Here is a 19690-nt window from a genome sequence, read left to right as displayed (position 1 = left end):
AAAAAATATCCTTCTTTTATGCTTTTATGACTAGACAAGTCAGCTGAAATAAACTGTTTTCATATTTTTCTTATTTAATCTGTACTTGATTGCTTTTTTACAGTTAACGTTGTGGTTTACAGTACTAGTTTAGTGTAGCACAAATGCACCAGGCCTGCCATTTTCATTTAGTGTTTGAAAAATAGTGTTTGAACAGTAACTACAACTGACAAGGAATTAAAGAACTATATTGAAGTGCTTTTAATGGTAAGTAGTACAAAAAAAATCAGAAACAGCTATGTCAAAATGTGTTTGTACTTTGTGGTAGAGGAGCATACATGAGTGCATAAGGTTTATTTTGAGTTTCATAGGAGCAAAATTTAAAATGTATTGAAGCATAGAGACATTACCTTTTCTCTTGCTTAAAGTAATGTATTTAATATTACACTGGACAGTGGTCATTTGGAGAAATTTTTTGCCTGGTTTAAGTAGCTAAAAAGCTCCTTTATATCTCTAATGTTTAATAATAATTATTTTCCTAAGTCCCTTTTATTAGACAGGGGTTTTGCAGTATGTGTTCTAATGCATGATTTATATTGATAAGAGTATACAGGGTAATGATAGATCAGGTAAGAGCAGGAGTAACCTCAGAATCATTTGCCTTTATTGTAACACAGTACAGTCAATATAAAATGTAACGCATAGACCAATATTTTGTGTTCATATAGACCAGATGGTGCTTTCTTGTATTTGGATAGGTACACACTGATAAATTCAGTAATGAATGAACTTTTTGCCATAAAGTGTCTAATGTAAAATTATCTTTATTCTAACAAAATACTTTTCAAAAGAAGCTTGACCATCCCCTACCCCCATCCCCAAAACAAAAAGCAAACCTAAGTTCTAGGGAGTTTTATTTATGGTGATCTGAGGCTGCTGGCTAATGTTTTCAAGATTGAAAATCCTCACAGTAATGTAGGATTTATTTTCTGGACTTAAACAGCTGTCCAAACATCTACTGATTCTCTAATACAATGTTGTTCTGTTTTCTGTGTGTTTTGTGGTTAAGAGAGAGGATTCTTAAAGATATACTTGATATGTAGAAATCCTCTTGTCTGAAAATGGAAGTGCTAGACTAAGAGCCATGACCTGTAAATTTGCCAGCTTGCCACAGATTAATAAATACTACTGTCTCTTTTAATTGCTGGGATTTCTGCATAAAGTACTTCTTTGCCTTTTGGAGGCATGGGGGCTTCACTTTATTTATTTATCATACCTGGGAGTTGATGGTTATGAAGACTGGTTGGACAGTGAGATGAGTGTTGCTATAATTAAGAGCTCACCACTGTTTGTTCTGTCTCACAAGTTCCCAAACAATAACAAAATGTAGGACACAAATAGTTTAGGGAATTGTTTCCTGATGGAAAATACAATGTTAGGAGAGAGGTCAGCCCGCTGTAAGGCAATGGTAAAATCATTGCTATTCCCGATTTTCAATAGTATTTATCTCCCTTTTGTTGTAACAGCGCTGCCTTGTTCAGGTGGATATGCTAATCTGTGGAGCTAACATGTTTTACTTTTACTATGTTGTTGAATGTTTTTCTCTTGTTTGCCAGATTCTTTGTTTTCTCTCTAAATGCAAACGTGAGGTTTGCTTTTAAACCTTTACAAAATCTGCCATACATCCAGTTAGGTAATAGGAATGTTTTGAGTTCTGTTTCTGAAAATGGGAGCTAGTGCATCTGAAAACACTGCCTTTTGCCTATAATATCAGAGCAATAGCACTTTTTTTTGTACATAGGCCTGTGGTTGCCTCCTTTCCTCTTGCAGTACTGCGGGTACTCTTTCTGCAAGTGGAGGAGTTTTGCATTCCTTATCATGTGTGACTGTTGGACCCAGGTCTCGTGGTCTGGTTTCACAGATGATTTGGAATAGCCCTGAAGGTGTAATCAAAGTCTTGTTCTGTCCTTCAGCAAATATTTTCACATGATATGTAAGGAGTCTTGGGTTTTCAGATAGCTTTATGTTATTCTGGCTTTTAGATCTCTGAACTAGTAAATATACATACGTATTTTTAAAGGAAAAGGGGAATGCTGCCTGTTTGTGGCTTTCTGACTGCTGTGTGTGTGTGTTTGCCACTCAGTTTCAATACATGGATTCATAGAAACTAATGTGTATATGTGAATAATGTACTAGCCTTACATTTCTGCAGAAAAAAATGTTGCTGAAGGCATTGGCACAGTGGTTGTCTAAAATCTAAACAAGCATTTCTGGAATTCTGAATTTTTGCAAAGGCCTGAAAGATGGTGTCATATTTCAGGATGGGCTGTTGACACTCCAGCTCTAATAATTGCTTGAAGTCTGTCTGATGTAAATACGTACTGGATTTGGTCAAGTATGAGTTAGAATTTTATTGCTCGTTCACAGGACAGCTGAAAAATAAAATAAAAGCTAAAATACACATGTGACAGACCCAAAATAAGTGTGTGCATACACACCTGTTAGTAAAGTCTAAATTGTTTTACAATAATGGTGTAAACAAAGGGTATGATACCAGCTGGAGTCAGAATGCAACTGCTGTCTAGAAGGAAAAAATCCTCACATTGAACCTTGTTTTAAATTTTAACTGCATTTAAAATGAATTGCAAAGTGTGAAATGCCAAGTAGAATTAGTACAAATATCAGTAGTACTGTCGAGTATGAAATCAATTCTATTTTAAAAATTCCATGTTAATTTTACAAGAAGATCAAGAAAAGAGAAAACTGAAATTGGAAGGAATTTTTCTATTTGTGAAGGGAAGGTGAAGGGAAGGAGAAATCTTTTAATATGCACTGTCATCTAAAACAAGTCATAGAAATGAGTTCATACATAAAGACTGTTTTTTTCCCATTTACTGTAGATGAGACACCTCGTGGAAAGTCAAATAACTATATTAAGAAGACAAAGGATTTTTTCTTCCAGTTGTTATCAATCTCTTTTTAGTTGTCTTAGAACTAGATTTTCAGGATTTGTTCCTTAGAATACACAAGAATGATGTATGTGGTATTTTGATGCTGGGACAATGGTGTTGACTAGACTTGAAACAGCTTAACCTCATGTGCTCAGTGGTCTTATCACCTTCTCAAATTGTATTTGGCTTTCAAGATGAATATCAGGTTTATGACTCTTAAGTCTGTGATCCTGTATAGCTTCTCTTTTCTGCTTTATTACTCTTAATATGGATGCTTCTGCATGTGGGTAGGTTTTTTGTTAAATGATCTTTTTCAGAGTTATGATATTTGGTTTTGCTCTCGCTTGCATGGATGTTATCAAGTGTGTTTTAGAATCCCTGATTTCTTAAGCTCACTTAGGATCATCTCCTTCATATTCCTTGCAACTTCTGCCCCCTTTGCCCCTCTCTACCACCTCCTTAGTTTGGTGTCATTTGTAGATTCTTCAAGAATGCCTCTGTTTGGTCACCAAAATTAATAAACTAAACAAAATCTGCTACAGGTCAAGTTCTAGCTGCACCAACCCAAAATCCTTTCTGTTTTGGTTTATTTTTTTATACTCAGCCATTGGTTTTCTGAAAGTGAATCTTCCAGTAGTTACCATTATTTTGGATTTAGAGTCTCCAGGTTATGTTGAACGGTAGTTGAACTTGCATAAGCTGCACCTGCTACTTCAGTAAGACATTTACCCAAGAGAGAACACTGTATTGTTTTGAGGCTTCCTGACTATCAGTTATCATTCTCCCCTAATTTAAATCACTCTTCCCCCAGAAATGTATCCAAATCTTTCTAAGCATCAGAACTACATTGTTTGTCTTGCTACTTAAGTAATTTCCCACTTGCCTACTATTGCTATGAGACATATACCCTATTTCATATTGCTCTGGGATCCCTATCTTTTACTGGTCCTCAAAGCAAGTCAGTAATACCTTAGAAATAATTTAGACTAGTTCTTTTATATATCCTAGTGTACATTATTGTAAGTAGCTGGCTTAAACTATGCATTCATTTTTCTAATTCAAACATCAGTTTGGGTTTCTTTAAGGAGAATTTATTTCGAGTGTTTTATGCTAACTTTTTGGCCTCTTCCTTGTGGAGCTTTAGAGTATTGGGGTCCCTCATTTTCTAGATCAGATTCTACAATTGGCTGGCAATGGTATGTGCCACCACAATTTTATTTATCTCTGCAGGCTTTGACAGCCTGGGTAAGATCCAGAATCAATGGGTGGGCCGTCCAAGCCAGCATGCTATTGAAAAGCTGCCATTATGCAACTCAATCTTAATGAACTGGAGAGCAGTGTTGGTATTTCTCAGAATTAAAGAGATAATGCTTGTCCTTTGTTGTTGTATTGGGAGTGTGATTTGTAGCCAACCGCCCCCAGAGACACCTTGCAGAGCTCTTCTGGACTGGTATTTCACTCAGGAAGACTTGGAGGGAATAGCTAATTCTCTGTTGGTATTGCTAACCACCTACTTGTGTGTATGGTGTTTTTCTGCAGTTCCTATTTGGACAAGACTAGGACTGACTTAAAGGTCTTCTTGCCTTAGTCAGAACAGTATAAAAGAGCACAGAGGAGGTTCTTGGCTTGCGAAGATATAGAGTGCTGTACAAACGAATGGCTTTTATGACTATTTTTGTTGTACTATATCTGTCATTTGAGCAGACTTGCTGTAGCTTCTGGAACAAAGAGTGTTGCTAGGTATCTTCTAAATGTACCCTCTAACATAGGCCTTGGGACTGTCTTGCTCATAAAGTTTCCCCTTGTTCCTGGCTGGAACCACTTAGTGGAGGACGGTGCTTGAAAATGTCTGTTCAAATAACCGTAATGCAGCTACATGTGCTGAGAACTGAAGCCATGGAGACCAGAGGTGAGGCAGAAATCTCTGACTTTTCTTCTAAATGATTGCTGTTTAACAAATTTCTTGGTGAATTACTGATCCAGCACTGAGCATCCTTTGCTGGTGCTGCCAATTATGCGGCTCTAACAGAACACTCAAAATCTTAGCTCCAAAGTGTGGTACTCTATCTCTTCCTTTATTTAGTTCTGTGAAATAGACTATACTGGTAAATTCATGACATTAAAGAAGAATGGAAAGCATACAGATGCAAATTCAATCTGGTTTAGTGTTTTTTTCCATGTAGGTTTTGTGATCACTTCTGCTTGACACATGAGCTTCTGTTTAATCTCTAATGTCTGGGAAGGCATTTTAAGTGCAAAACAAGTAGAAAATAATTCCAAATGGCTGGAGGACTGACAATGTAGTTCTGCATCAGAGTTTTATATTAGTTAGCCTGTTTTAATTGGAAAGGAAGTTTAAGGATATGTACTAAAAATAAAAATTGCCAGACCTAAATCAACATAATTCTGTTTCTGATCTTAGGAGAAAGTTGCATTTTTCAGTGAAGGTTGGTTTTTCTTTTCTATTTATGTTTTTTCCCCATTGTTAATGAAATTAATCTCACTTATGAACAGCTCTTGAAATAATTAAGTGTGCTACTGTAGTTGTAGTTGTTCTGTTTCCTTGAAAGTCCCAAGCAGATTTAAAATTAAAAACCAAAACAGAAAGCCACTGGAGGATAAAATAGGCAGCTTACACAATAGAAGTTGCAAATAGGAAAACAAAAATCTTGAGCTTGGCCTACACATTAATTCACTGACTTCTTTTAAACTGGTGTCTTTTTGGAAGGGGTGGTCCAGGCTTTTCCCATCTGCTGATTTGATGGTTGCTTCAGGGTCTTTCACCTAGGAATAGTGGGAGAGGAGAGTGCATGATGGGTGAGCTGCAGGGCACAGCACATGCAGCTTGGTATTGCCTTGTTAAAGACAGAAGGCATCTCTTAGATGTTTTTCTTAGTTCAGATAATCAAATATTTAATGATGGCTGGTGTTGGTGTTGCAGTACTGGTTCTGATGCATTTGGAAAAACTGTCCTGTAGTTGACTTCTGAAGCTGTTGTGTTGGGATTAGGTTTTACTACCTAAAATGTATCCTTTTCTAAGTGACACTGTCTCATTAATGGAAGTAGCATATTTTGTGTTGTCTGCCTACAGCTATGTTCCCTGCTGAGCCAAAGGCAGAGTTGCTTATCAGCGAGTCTTTAATTTTCTGAGGTTTGTAGTTTGTAGTGTTGCAAGTCAAATCTGCACAGGCTGATGGTTTGTCTTAACTACCATTCTGGAAATGTTAGTTTCAATATCTTGACTCATCAGTCAGCTTTGGGATTTACAGTGCAGGAAAAACAGTATTTTATTTAGCTTAGTCTGCAGTTTAGATTAATAGCTCTAGCAGTCCCATCACCTGCAAGTTAGAGAGGGGCTGTTGTACTGTCAAGGAGCCGTCCCAATTCAAGCTTTTGTTGTCAAAGATTTTTAGCTTGGACAGATTTTACACACTCATTTTAGGTTTACTATTTGAGTAGCTAAGTTTGGTGAAGGAGCTTTGTTTTGCCTCACTCCCAGTTTATAACAGTGGCGAGGCTTGGCAGGGTGTGCTGAGGCCCCTGAGCTCTGCCCCGTGCTGCAGTCGCAGCCTCCGGCGCTGAGGCTGTCCCGCTGTCCCGGAGGAGCGGGGGTGCAGGGACAGTGTGGGTGCAGGGACAGTGTGGGTGCAGGGACAATGTGGGTGCAGGGACAATGTGTGCGGTACCACCAGTACCGCCCGCGCTGGCATCCAGCGCTCAGTGCAGAGACGAGACAGCTCAGTCAAATACCAGAGGCTGAGGGGCAGAAAGGAAGGAGGACATGCTAGGCTGGGACACAGAGGGCAAGCTCTCAGATAAGAGGAACAAAGACTGTGAAAGCCAGAGAGTGTTTTAGAGAAAAAGGGGCTATGCAGGGAGCAGAGAAGGAGAGATGAGAGGAGCTGATTTATAAGCAGCAATGAATAACAAAAGGAGGTTCTGAGCATAGAAAAAATGCAAATAATTACTTGTTTGGGTTAAAAAAGTTCTGGATGGTCCTGTACCATCCCACTAGTACTAGAAAAGTACTGCAGTTTGATACTGCTGGGATTTTGTGGCAGGTGTTCTCAATGGAAGGTTCTTTTTTTTCAGGAATATCATTCTCCAACTCATTGGCTATTTAGGTCTTGAATTAGTTAACCTGAACAAGAGTATTTTATCTCTATATTTTGTTTCAGTTTTACTAGCTGCTGCTTCTTTGAAGAGAGATTACCTGTGTCCTTCTTCAAATGCCTGTGGTATTTTCAAGAGGAACCATTCTTCTGTAAGTGGGGATTTTTCTATGAACATAAAATTAAAAACATGAATTAGTGGAATGCATTAATAGGAATGTGGGTGTGAAGAGAAGTCTCAAATGTTTAAAAACCTGGATGCTTTTTGTACATAGTATGGTTTTCATGATTCATAATTGAGAATAATGATTGATGCTCAGGAGAAGCTACTTTCTTTTTCATTTGGTCATTTGAAATGAATAGTATACTTCTGTTATAAGCTCAGACAGTGATGATAAAAGCAGTACTTGTCTCTGTCAACATTTGTGAGAAATAAGTCTCTGGAGATTTCTGAATGTTTTATTTAATGATGAGAACAGTAAATCTGTCCTGTCTAGTGTCTGGATGAGCTGTCTTGTATCAAAACATTATTAATTGATTTTTACACTTTACAGCTGTGTTTTGGGAATAAGTACTGGAAGGAAAGCCAAAAGCTCCATTCTGGATTTTAAGAAGCGTACTGGAAAAGAGTTAAGGGATTGATTTAGTTTTCTATCTTAGAAATTTTGAGGAGGAGGAAAAAGGAGGGACTTAAGCTGCCTATTAACTTTGTTTGCCAGCAGTCTCAAACTAGTTACGTCCTCAGAGGGGTATGGTTATTCATTTCTGTGCAAATACCTTGGTTTATGAAGATAGGCATCCAGTGAGGCCTTTATTTTCACTTAAATCTGTTATTAACATTAAATGGTGGAAGTAGGGATTTACTGGGACTGCTGAACTGTAGATTTGTTTCTTCAGATAAGAATACTGTTGAGGCCAGTTGTCAGCTTTTCTAGAAATATGGAGTTTTACATTCTGGAGACATTCTATACATTAACCAATTCCTTAAACATTGTGTTTTGTCTTTATTCTGAAACTCATAGTGTAATATCAGATGGTACAGTATGGATAAAGGACTGTGTATGTTTGTATCAAGGCTTGCTTCAGCTTGAGTAAGAGATATTCTGAGAATTTTCTCCCCAATTTAGAAATGCATTTTCAGGGAAATAAACACCTTCACAAATAGCTATTCAACAGGAATTTGTGGGGCAAGTTAGCCCCTAGATGTATTTTGCCCTCACAAGGGGACATTGCTTTGAAGGTTCTAAAGCAGGTTAATTTCAGTTTAGTCGAGCCATGAGTTTTCTATATGCTCGTGTTTGCTTTTTCTCCTCCTACTTGGAAGGCATATATGCATTCTTAAAATCTTTAGGATATAGTATAGTTTGTTCTGCTGGTTTGGAAGCTGAGTGTGCCTGTAATGTGAGGAGATGACTGTAGGCCAGAAATAGAGAAGATGGGAATGGAGATGGGAGGGTTCAGTCTCCCTGTTCCTGGCAATGGCCCCCTGCCAACTGGGCTGAAGCTGGAATGTTCAACTGCAGCTCTGGGCTCAGGGTGGGCCCCCAGCACACGTTCTGTGGCCTCAGAGATGCCAGTGTCTCTTTTGTCCCTCACACAGATTGGATAGATCATTGGGGAGGCCTTTAGACACCCTGAGAGCTGAGACACACACACAATGCTGTTTTGCAGGCAGAAACATATGGAAGTATAGAAGTCAGCTCTTTATTCTCCTGCTGTAAAATAGTGCTCAGAAATCCTGTGGTGCAGCACATTTTAGGGGACTATTCAGATGAAGTATTGAGTTCCCTGGACTTGAGAGAGTCCAGGGAAAAGTGAGAGCTGTGTCTAGTACCATAATCCTTTCCTTTTGCATGGTGTGTTGTGATGTATCTCCTAATTGCTGTGTGCTCAGGAGGAGTCTTCCTGCTAGGACCCCTCTGTGGTGTCTTGAAATTTTTTGTGAGGGGATGGGCCTGCTGAGGACATGCAGCATGCACTGGGGAAGGGTTTTTACCTTTTTACCATTTCAGGTTATAGCTTTCTTCTTTCTGAAAGCCAGAAAAGCCACACTGAGGCAAGGGGAGCAGGAGGCGAGAAAGGCCAAATTTGGAAGGAGGGAGTTGGGTTAGACACAAGCCAGGGCTGCTTCAGCTGGCATTATAGGAATTGGGGTGGGGAAGAAAAGTGGGGTGCAGAAGGCTGTTGGGCTGTTAAACTGGGAGAGGTTATGGGGCTGGGGGTCACCAGTCAGTACCAGCCCTACAATGCCCTGTGCTGTGACAGGGAAGACAGGTCTCAATGTGAAGGTGTTGGGAGCTGCAGTGGCAATGGATTGATTCTTGCTTGGATTGAACCATCTGTGCTTGTGTGTTGTTTTTGTGCTTTCCTTTCAGTAATGACTTTTACCCAATTGTGGTTTTGTACATGTGCTAGTCTTTGGAAAGAATTGTGTGAATGAGTTTTTCTTTTCATGAATAGTGGATGTTCTTTCTATTAAGTTTCAAGTGGAAAAAGAGTGAAGAAATGTTTGTCTTGTACTAAAAACAGGACCTCATCTGCTAATAGGAAGGATTTCCATCTACTATAATCTAACTATATGAAAAAAGAAACTTGAAGAGTTTGTGAAGCACCTATAGTTAAAAACTGCATCTAGGTGGCCTCTCTAAAAGTCAGAATCATTTGCAGACTACTTGAAATGGGGGAAAAAAAGGATTATCTGTACTAACAATCCTTTGAGAGGGAACTGTCCTGTGGTTATGAAAGCAGGTGTAAGAAATTCGTGCTCATATCTGTGGTACCATTAATAGGCCAGTTCTAACCTTTATAGCTTTCTATATAATTGAAATTTTAAAATTCTCCTCAGGCTTTTATTGGTATGTAGAATGAATACAAATACAGATTGCATAAACCTCCAGTGGTGAAACGTACAAAAAATAGAAGTGCCCCACACAACTCCATTGACCTTTTGTCCCATCTGGAGAAAAACAACCCACCTGTGCCATGAGGGACACAGAAGTTGAAGCCTTAATTATTGGCTTAATTGCTCATATTTTTATAAAAGACTTCACAGTATTTCAAGTGATCTGGTTTCCAGATGTACAGCTATAGAGAATAATTTATGTGAAGGATTTTGAACTAAGAGATGATTTTACAAAATAATTTTTTAAAGTGCATGCAACAAAAACTGAGAGCTCTTTGCTTCCACCTCTTTTATGTTAACATCTGTACTTACTTGTACCAAAGCTATTTTGTTTTCCCAGTTTTAATTCTTACCATCAGTTTCATCTAATCATCCAGTTACAGTTTGTTTAAAAAAAAAAAGATGTAGGAATTTGCAGGTATTTTTGTAACAAATAATGTTTCACAAGGATATTTATACAACAGCCAATTAAAATTGCTACTTTAAGGTTTGTTTTGGTAAGATTTTTTTCCCAATCAGCCTCTTGTAAAGGTTTGAAACTTTTCAGTTTTGGAGTGGATCTGCTTTGCCTGTCGTTAGACTTTCAGTACTTACAGCTGTATTTAACACTTGTAGACATTGAATATGGGAGGTTTTATATCAAGCACTCAAAGCAGGGGTCAGTAAGAACATTTGCACCTGATGTGCTTCCTTGATCCTTACCAGCAGCATTTTAAAATGTTACAGAAAATGAAAGCAACTTCATCATTGTATTATGACAGTCAGATTTGCAGGGATTCTAAGTAGGTATAACCAAATATTCCTGTTCTATAGATATTTTCATATATTATCACTGTAAATTAATTTTTGCTCTTTTTTAATGAAGGACTACTGGCTGTCAGTGTCTTTCAGATGCCTGTCAACATATCACCATAGCTCTTTTCATGTGTACACATTAAAAATTACCATATCCATAGGGAAAATATTTTAAGTGGAGAACTTCTTTTAAATATTTTATGAGTAAAAATGTAGCCATAAAAGGCTTCATCCTTTAAAATTGCAAATGCAGTAAGATGTAGGCTAAAACAGAGTTGTGGTCTTAATTCACCTGAGCAATATTTATATTTAACTGTGATATACAACATATGTAAAATTTACCCTTTGAGACTAGTGCAAATTTGAGAGACAGTAAGAATTTTCAAATGCAAATTCATACAATGTTGTTAGCATAAGAGTATGTTTTAACTGAGAATGCATTTGGTCTGTGCAAGAGGAGAACCTCTGAAACCCTTAAAAAAAAAAACCCAGAAGGGACAGGACACAATCCCATTAACACACAGGGATCTGTATACTAAATGGAAGATATATAAATGAGGTAGATGTTGCTTTTGCTAGTTTTATTGCTGTATGGATTTTTGTTTTAATTTTATTTTTAAGGCTCTTAAGCATTGCCTGAAAGAACATGCTGAATACTTCTTGTTTTTCTCCCTTTTGCAGGTGTTTATTTTCCTTGATTACATCTATAGTACTTCCTTGTGTCCTAGGTAACTTAAGAACTGTGGTAGACAGTGTCAGTTTGAAAACGTTTTATGGGGGGGAGAACGTAGTCTGCTGTCAGTGCTTGGGTTCAAAGGGGAGTCTGTGATGGCTGCAGGGCATTTAATTTCTTATAACTGCACTGAACTCTTGAAATCTGCAATCACAGCTTTTACTTTTTCACAACAGTTCCCTTTTTATGAATTTTAGTAAAATTTTCTGGTTAGGATGCATTAAGTTTGTTTACTTTGTTTTAAAGCTCACTTGGAGTTATTTTCTTATTTCAGAAAGGTGGCATTATTAGGCCTGTTTTTCTAATATTATCAATAATTCAATACTTTAATGCAGATGTATTTAGATTAATACAGAAATCTGTAGGCAACCAGTTGGTTTGAAGCAAGTATCTTCTTCAACTTGCATAGGTACAGAGCTGTGTATCCATGCTGTGAAATGTCAAATCATAAATCCAGTGTAGGAAATACTTTAGAATGTCTAGTGTCTTTTTTCCTACAACTTATAAAATGAGATCAGTCCTGAAGTGAAAATATTCCTGGTAAATAACAAGATAAATTGAGAACTGTCTTAACCTTACATCAGAGTATTCATATGTGGGCTGGCAGTGGTTTAACGAAGTCAGTACAGTGTGATTTCATATATTCAATCACTATCATTTGTGTGTATTGAACTCACTTTCCCTTAAGGTGCTTTGAGATAATATTTCTATTTGTTTTTTCAATGTCAATTTCCATGTTTAAGAGTATCTTTGAATATTTTTCAATTAAAGAAATTAATTAATGGATTGAAGTCAAATGTTATTATCTTTGTTTTGTTCTTCCCTCTGCCCCATCACACATGCACAAAGGAGATGCTTAGCTTCATACAGTGGAATGGATTTTTGTTCTAGTTGGGGTGTTTTAATTTACATATGCAGTAGGAAAGTTATTCTTCAGTGATCAAGGAATCTGTGAATGGTGCTTTTTAACTGACACCGTGATGAGCTTCAGCACAGAAGCTGTAGCTCTCCTAAGTGTGTCAGGTAACCACATGATGGTGAGACTGATTTAAATCAGTCACATCTAGTTTTTCATGTGTTCAGAATACACTTCAGAGTGACAGTCATACAAAAGTTCAGCATTTCACAGCTTACTAGTTGTGTTAGAAGTGGGTTTTAAAATATTAGGAGAATTTAGGTTTTGAAATATTAGGAGAAGAATGGTTAGGAGAATAATAACTGTTATATTGGACTAAAAACGTAAATGGCAGTGGGAGAGGAAAATAACGTTCAGTATTGTATTTTCAGGCTCTATTAATATACAGTCTAAAAACCATAGATCTGTAAATAATTTCCAAGATTGTGGTGAAAATTGGTTTTTTTTTTTTTTTTTTTTAAAAAAGGCAGATAAATGGGATTAAACACTATGAATGGCTGGAGCCCACCTTCCCATCTGAAGTGCAGAAATTTTTATGAACTAACAAATGCAAGAAGTTGGGGGCAGTTTTTCTGTGATGCAGCTTCATGATGTTCATATTTCCAGAGGGAAGAGGTGATGGGTATGAGAAGAGCCTTCCTTTCTCCATCTTGGAAATCTGCAATGTAGGAATACATTAGAGACTTAAGCTTTCCTTTTTAGCGATTTTCTGGAGCTTTTTTCATTAAATTCTCCACGTACAAGAAATCAGCATCTCTGTCTTGTTAATTTAGAGAAAGTTTAGATTAATTTAAAATGCTCGAAGTGCTGTATTTGCTCTTGAGGAGGTGCTTTGCTGGCATGGACTGGGAGAAGTCCTCTCATTTTGACTGGCTGCTGTTACCAGATTAATCCTGCTTCATATTTAGGCTGAGGAACATCCTTCTTGTCTTTGCAGAGCATGCCCCAGTAACCAGCTTCCTTTTCCTTTGGTCTCCAACAGGTGGCTTAATTTAAGAATGTTTATTAGCTCATTCCCATGACTGTTTCTACATGGAAAGGGAAATTTTCATTTCTGTTGGTTCAATAATTGTATTTCCTGGCAACATAATGAGCTTGATCCCGCACATTTTCAGAACGTAGGCTCATCAGAAGTTCCTGTGACTCATGAACATAGAACTTTTCATCAAGTTAAATTTTTCTCCAATAGAGTATTAAAAAAACCCAAAACCCTACAGGCATATACTACTGGAAGTTCCCTTTTGTACCACTTAAGGAACTGTACTTTCTTTCATGAGTTACTCCTGCCTCATTGGTCAGTATCAGTTTCACTCACATCCTCTTCTTGGGCAGATTAATTATTTCAAGCTGTCTTCTCCATCTTTTACCAGATTTGGGAATGCAGTTTTCCACAGTTCACCTGTGTGTTTTTACCCACACTTAAAACATATAGGCAAAAAACCCCTCAACCCTAACCCTTTTAAGGCTTTTTATTTCCTTTGTTTACATTGTTTTCTTTGTTTTGTTTACTGGTGTGTGCAATGATCTTATCAGAAAGTTATACTGAAAATGAACTCTAACTTTTGTGTCAACATGCTTACTTTCACTTCCACAAATTTTGCTGTACAGCTGGAATAGCTGTGCTTCACTAGTTTAACATGAAAAAGGACTCTATCTTGATAGTGTCTGCTTTTCTGGGTTTGAGTCAAGTTTGCATCTGGTGGAGTTTATGGAAGCCAGTTTTTCTCAGTACAGAGACTGTGGACAATTCATGTATGAATTCTTCAAGAATATTTTTTTCAGTAAGTGTGGTATACCAGATGGCTTTGAGACCTATTTAGCTATCTGTTCTTAATCTTTCTTTGCTGCTTCAGACCTCAAAACTCAATTTCCCCACCTGCTAATAAATATAGGGTCATAGGAATTGCCATAGTGGGTCAGACCATCTGTTCTTTAATTAGGAGCAGTAACAGATGCTTGGGATGATGATGCAGAAAAAAAAATCTACAATAGGCAGTTATGACAGTAATATACTCTGGGGTGTATCTCTGTGATCCTGTTAGTTTGACTTGTGTCAAAAGACTCAGAGACTTTGGTATCTATTCTAGCTCTTTGTTATTCAAATATTTTTTGTTACAATATAATTTTATCCTCTATGCTTCCCTTTAATGCTGCTAAACTTTTGGCTTGCAGTCCCATATCCTTAGCATTATGTTACCTAGGTAGAGGCATGAAGAGGCAACCCTTTTTGTTGATGGTAAACTTGTCAGTTTTCATTTGGCTGAACATAATCTCTTGTTCTTATAGTATCCTGAGGAGAAACTTCTCTCTACCTTTTGCTGTTTTCTATCTTGGTGGGGCAGGGGAAATCTCAGCCTTCTTGATTTCCCCCTTCATATTGATATTTCCATGTTGCTAATTATTCTTGGGTTGTGTCTCTGTAAGGCTTTTAACTAAATGGCAGTAACTGGATGATTCCAATTCTCACAATGTTTCAACTGAGAAAACACTGTGTTAGTTGTTGGGAGAGAGGACTTTTATTCTTTTGAAAATGTGTAATATCTAGGAAATACCTTCAGAATTTTTGCTTTAAATTGAGTTGTAATGGTGAAGATAGCTTTGCAAGGGAAATGTTGGCTAAACCTGAAACATTACTGCAGGCAATTATGTGGCTGGGGCAGAGCCCCTTTTGGTGGGCTCAGAGGATGCTTATGTTTCCCTGAGAAATCCTACATCCAAAATGAGAAGCAGTACTTTCCTTTTTCTTACAGCAACTAGAGTAGTTCTTAAAAGGTTTTCAAACTGGGGCGGTCAAATGCTGGGTTTTGGTAGTAGCCAGCAGCCTTTTTTTCTAAACAGCAATTCCCAAGCCAGTGGTTGTGGCAGCTACAGCTGTGCATGGAACACAATAGAAACTTGTGGGGCTTTTTGGGTACCTTGTGCTAATTAAGAGCACTTGGTCTAGAAACCAGCTGATGTAGATCAAGATCAAAAATACCTCTGCAAAATGGGCTTTTATTCACTTCATTCCTACCAGTTTTGCAGGGGGAGTGTTAGTGAAGTATTGCTTGGACATTGCCAGCCTCCCTAAATAGCTTACAATGTTCTGCATAGATGCTTAGAAAAGTCATGAAACCTCAAGGTGAGTGCAAGTTAGTAGTGAGGAAGTGGGTAGGATTTGGGGCCGTGACCGAGAAGACAAGTAGGAAATTTAATGGTGGGGAGAGAGGCATCTTCTTGTGAGATACATTAGTGAGGAGAAATGAAGTGTTGAACCCTATCCTAACTAGCAAGGGAATGCAGTTGTTTTTCTAACCTGCTTCTGAGCATTAGAGCCAGCCGTCTTTGTTGTGCTGTGTTCAGGTTTCCAAGGAGATGTGAGATATTTTTAGGAAACTGAGAAATTGAGAAATCATGGGAAGAGGAATTTTAAATGCATGTCAAACCTGAAGATACAGTGGCAGGAAGAACCAGTGTAATGGGCAATATTTTAAAGATAAATTTGAAGCGCCGTATGACTGAAATTTTCTTTTTCACCAATGGTGATGACTTTAGTGTTTAACTGAGAGCTATTTTAGGATGATAAACAACATTCCTTTCATTTTCAACTGCTTGGAGGGGAGACCAAGTGCCTTGCAATAGATGCGGTTTATTCCAAAGTCTGCAAGAATTTTTTACTCGGGATCAGAAACCCTGAAATGTTACTGAAGATTTTTGTTTAAAGAATCTACATATCTAATTCTTGAGCTAGCTATTTGGGTTGGGAGTGCTCAGTTAAAAGATTTTGCATGTTGAGCAACTTGGGAATGTTCTGTGCCTAGAATGCCGAGAGTGATGTAAGATTGTATGAAATGCTCAAGTAACCTTCATGAGGAAATTAGGGATCTTCAGTTGACAGCAGCATGTGTGTTGTATATGATTGTTTTTCCTGTAAAAGGTACGCAGATTCAGACTTAGGCTTAGGAGTTCTTGGTAGTTGCAGGGAGTCCCTTGAAGCTGCCGGATGAGTGGGCTAATTTTGCTAATTGTGAAGATATGCCTGTGTTTTGTGAAAGACCTCATGATTTAGACCTCATCAAGAGTTGGACTTCTGTATTGGTGGCGGCATCACAGTGTGTGTTAGAGGATGTTTTAGTGCAGCGGTGTTAAAATTAGATAAATGTGATTGCAGCAGACTTACAAACCAAAGGAGAGACTAATTATCATTTGTGCTTATTGCAAATTACCTACTTGCTGGTGTTCAGCCTTAACCTTTGAACTTAAGATTTTGAGCTTAAGATTTTTTTCTAGTCATACATTGCTGTTGATTTGTTGTGGTGCTGGCTGATTTTCTATTTCTTCTGTTTATTTTAACCCTCTTGGGATTTCACTTTTATGCCCATGCTGTCACTAAACGTGCTGATCTCTGTTGTGGTTACAGTACTATTCATGCACCTTTGGTATGGCTGGCAGGTTGAATGGGGCAGGTGGGACATGTAACAGGAATTCATGGGGAATCTTTAAAAATTCAGAAGGATAAGCAGAAATGAAAAATACTACCATGTGGATGAGCATCTGAGGTGGAAGCCTTGGAGGGGACTGTAGTTCAGACTAGGTAGTGTAGGGGGAGGAATAGTTATAATGAACATAGGTAAAAAAACATTGCCTCCAACTTCAGGGTAAATAAGGTTGTGAATTGACAATGAACTATGTATATTGGAAATCAGTCTTCCTCAGAACTACTTGTTTAGGGAAGCCAGCAACCCACATCCAACAGCATTGTTGGACCCTCAGCTGTGATAGTTCTTACTGTTTTTTCTGAAGATCAATGAGTATTTTCTTTACAAGCATGCAATAATGGGCCATTGAAAGATATATGGAACACCTGATTTAGTTAAAAAACTCAACGAAGTATGAATTTTTTAGAGCTTCACTAGAAAAAACAAAAAAATACCAAAATGCCAAGCATGGTCTTGAACTTTTTGGTAAAAGAGTCCTTCCTTTTTATGCATTTAAAATGTCTTTTCTAAAATGCTTTTAGTTGTCATATCTCTTTATGATGGTTTCCTGCTGATTTTTACTTTTAAGGCACTAGGTTTTGTTCTACTGAATATTCTAGGAAGGAATCATCTACATCTATTTAACAACTTATCAAACCTTAATTTCATCCTGTCACCAATGAAGATATTTGAACATTGATGTAAACAAGCAAGTGAATTGAAAACTTTGTGTTAATGAAAATATTTGTAATAATTTGAAAATACTGTTATTGAGAAATCACAGAACACAATGAATTGCAGAAGTTTTGAAGAGTACAAAAGTGTTAAGAAATCTTTTTTATTGATGCAGAAAACCAGATGTCTTTACGAGCTATCACCAGTTGTGGTTTTCAGTTAAACATGCTGATTTCTTAAAGTAGCAGGCCTCTGAACTGCTCTTGTAATTTGAGTTCTGGCTTTGCTTGAATAACATATTCTTGAAGTCAAGATAATTGAAAAAAGCTTGAGTAACTTCAAAAAGGGACTGAAAATACAAAAGCTTTGGGTTATAGTAACAAACATTACTGCAGGTTACATTACCTGATGTATAGGAGCAATTAAGTTGTTTCTCATGTATGAAATGGCTTCAGACTTCAGTTTAGGTTTAGAGGATGTATTAGGAAGAGATTCTGTCCTGTCAGGCAGTGCCTGTGAGGCACTGGAGCAGGTTGCCCAGAGATGTTGTGGGTGTTCCATTCTGGGAAGTGTTCAAGGCTGGCTTGGATGGGACTTTGAGCAAACTGGTCTTGTGGCAGGTGTCTCTACCCATGACAATGGTGTTGGGCTAGGCAATCTTTAAGGTCCCTTCCAACCCTGACTGTTCAATGACTTTGGCATTCTATGTGTGGAAAAGGTGAAAGTGTGAGGGGTAAATTAAATAAGGGTCAAGTAACGAGGAGAATATAGTTTTTTTTTCTGTTGGCATCTGCGTGCAGAGAGACCTTCAGTGAGCACTTCAAGTTATTGAGATGTACTTTCTGAACTTTACTGTAGACAGTAAAGTGAAGATTTTTTTTTTTTTTTTTGCAGTGAAACCTCAATGCTAAAGAGGAATTTCAAAATTAAAATAAAGTTATCATCTGTCAGGAGAGATTCATTAGCTGCTATTCAGTACTGAAAACTGAGCAAAATGCTTATGGCCAGCTAAATCAATATGAATGTGTTACATTGCTATATTTTTTTCCTTGCACACATAACAAACATGTCTAAATTTTGATTTAGGCATGATTGCAGCTGGTTAATGTCCACTTGTATTTAAAACATTTTTGAAAGAAAATTATGCTTTTCTGACAGTCAGTTTTATTTTAAGGAGTACTAAGCACAATTTTTTAAATGGATGAGATGAGTTCTGTCTCTTCAGTTATCTTCCATACAAAACTTATACCAAGTTTCATTAAAGGGATGGTTTGCTGCTGTGAACATTAAACTTGTTAAGTCTTGTACATACACCCCTTCCTACGTGTAGTTCCTTAATAATTTTATCCTTGAGGATGCTGTGTAGGGAATCCAAAATTGCACACATCTTGCCTAAGGGAAGGTCTTAATTGTGGTATGTGTTTTGTTGTAAAGTCAGAAGATTAGTGTCTTTGGTAGGTTTAGTAATCAAAACAGTAGAGGTCTGGCTACAGCAAAATGCTGTGGGCCCCTCACATGGTGTTTCAAGCAAATGTTCTGATTTTTTTTTCCTCTGTGAGAGAGATTTCTGCTCTTGCCTGAATGTAAATGTCATATGGCTGAATGAAATTTGGTACTCTGAATAATCATTGCTACTTGTGCAGTAACATATTAGCAGCCTCGAAATGGGCCTGTCCCTTCTGAGCTGCTGCCTCCTGTCTTTGTGTGTTTGTGGGCACAGGCTCACCTGCCCTCTGGTGTCAGCTGCAAGCAGGGAATGCAGTAGCATTCCCAAGGGTTCAGTCTCTGAAGCTGGGAAAGTGGTTGTGCACTCCTCCACAAAACAGGGTAGAAAGGTGCTATCTCTGTAAGTGATATGTTTAACATGCACAGTACCTGTGGCAGTATAGGCCTAATGCTTTTCCTTTCTGTTGTGAAAAACTGTGTACCTTTGCACAAGCTTTCATCTTCTGTTTTCATCTGAGAGAAGAGTGAAGGCAGTATGCTTTCTACCTAATTATGTTTTATACTTTCCATGGGGACTTCTGTTTCACATCCAGGAGCATTTCAGAGCCATGCTGTGGCTGATGTGCTTCTCACCTCCAGCACTGTCATCTTCTCTGAAATGCTGCCTGTGGATATAGATTCATACAGTTGTTTGTCAGAAAGCCTGCTAAGTTAATTGGGCCC

At 37.8% G+C, this 19690-nt stretch overlaps 1 protein-coding gene across 4 annotated transcripts in view; it reads left to right on the top strand.

The window, feature by feature from the left end:
- The window catches only part of SIPA1L1 (signal induced proliferation associated 1 like 1), a 201207-nt gene that overhangs the window by 75224 nt on the left and 106293 nt on the right, over positions 1–19690 (top strand). For 2 of the 4 annotated variants that reach the window (XM_054635566.2, XM_077180271.1), the window contains exon 4: positions 7110–7195. The exons of the other annotated variants lie outside the window; for them this stretch is intronic. The gene's annotated coding sequence lies outside the window, so the exon portion shown is untranslated. The remainder of the gene's footprint in view (positions 1–7109; positions 7196–19690) is intronic. 4 annotated transcript variants of the gene reach the window in all.

The sequence above is a fragment of the Agelaius phoeniceus genome, chromosome 6, assembly GCF_051311805.1.
Source record: "Agelaius phoeniceus isolate bAgePho1 chromosome 6, bAgePho1.hap1, whole genome shotgun sequence".
Lineage (NCBI taxonomy): Eukaryota > Metazoa > Chordata > Aves > Passeriformes > Icteridae > Agelaius > Agelaius phoeniceus.
The sequence above is the reverse complement of the archived record's forward strand: the minus strand, read 5'-3'. Positions and strand labels throughout refer to the sequence as shown.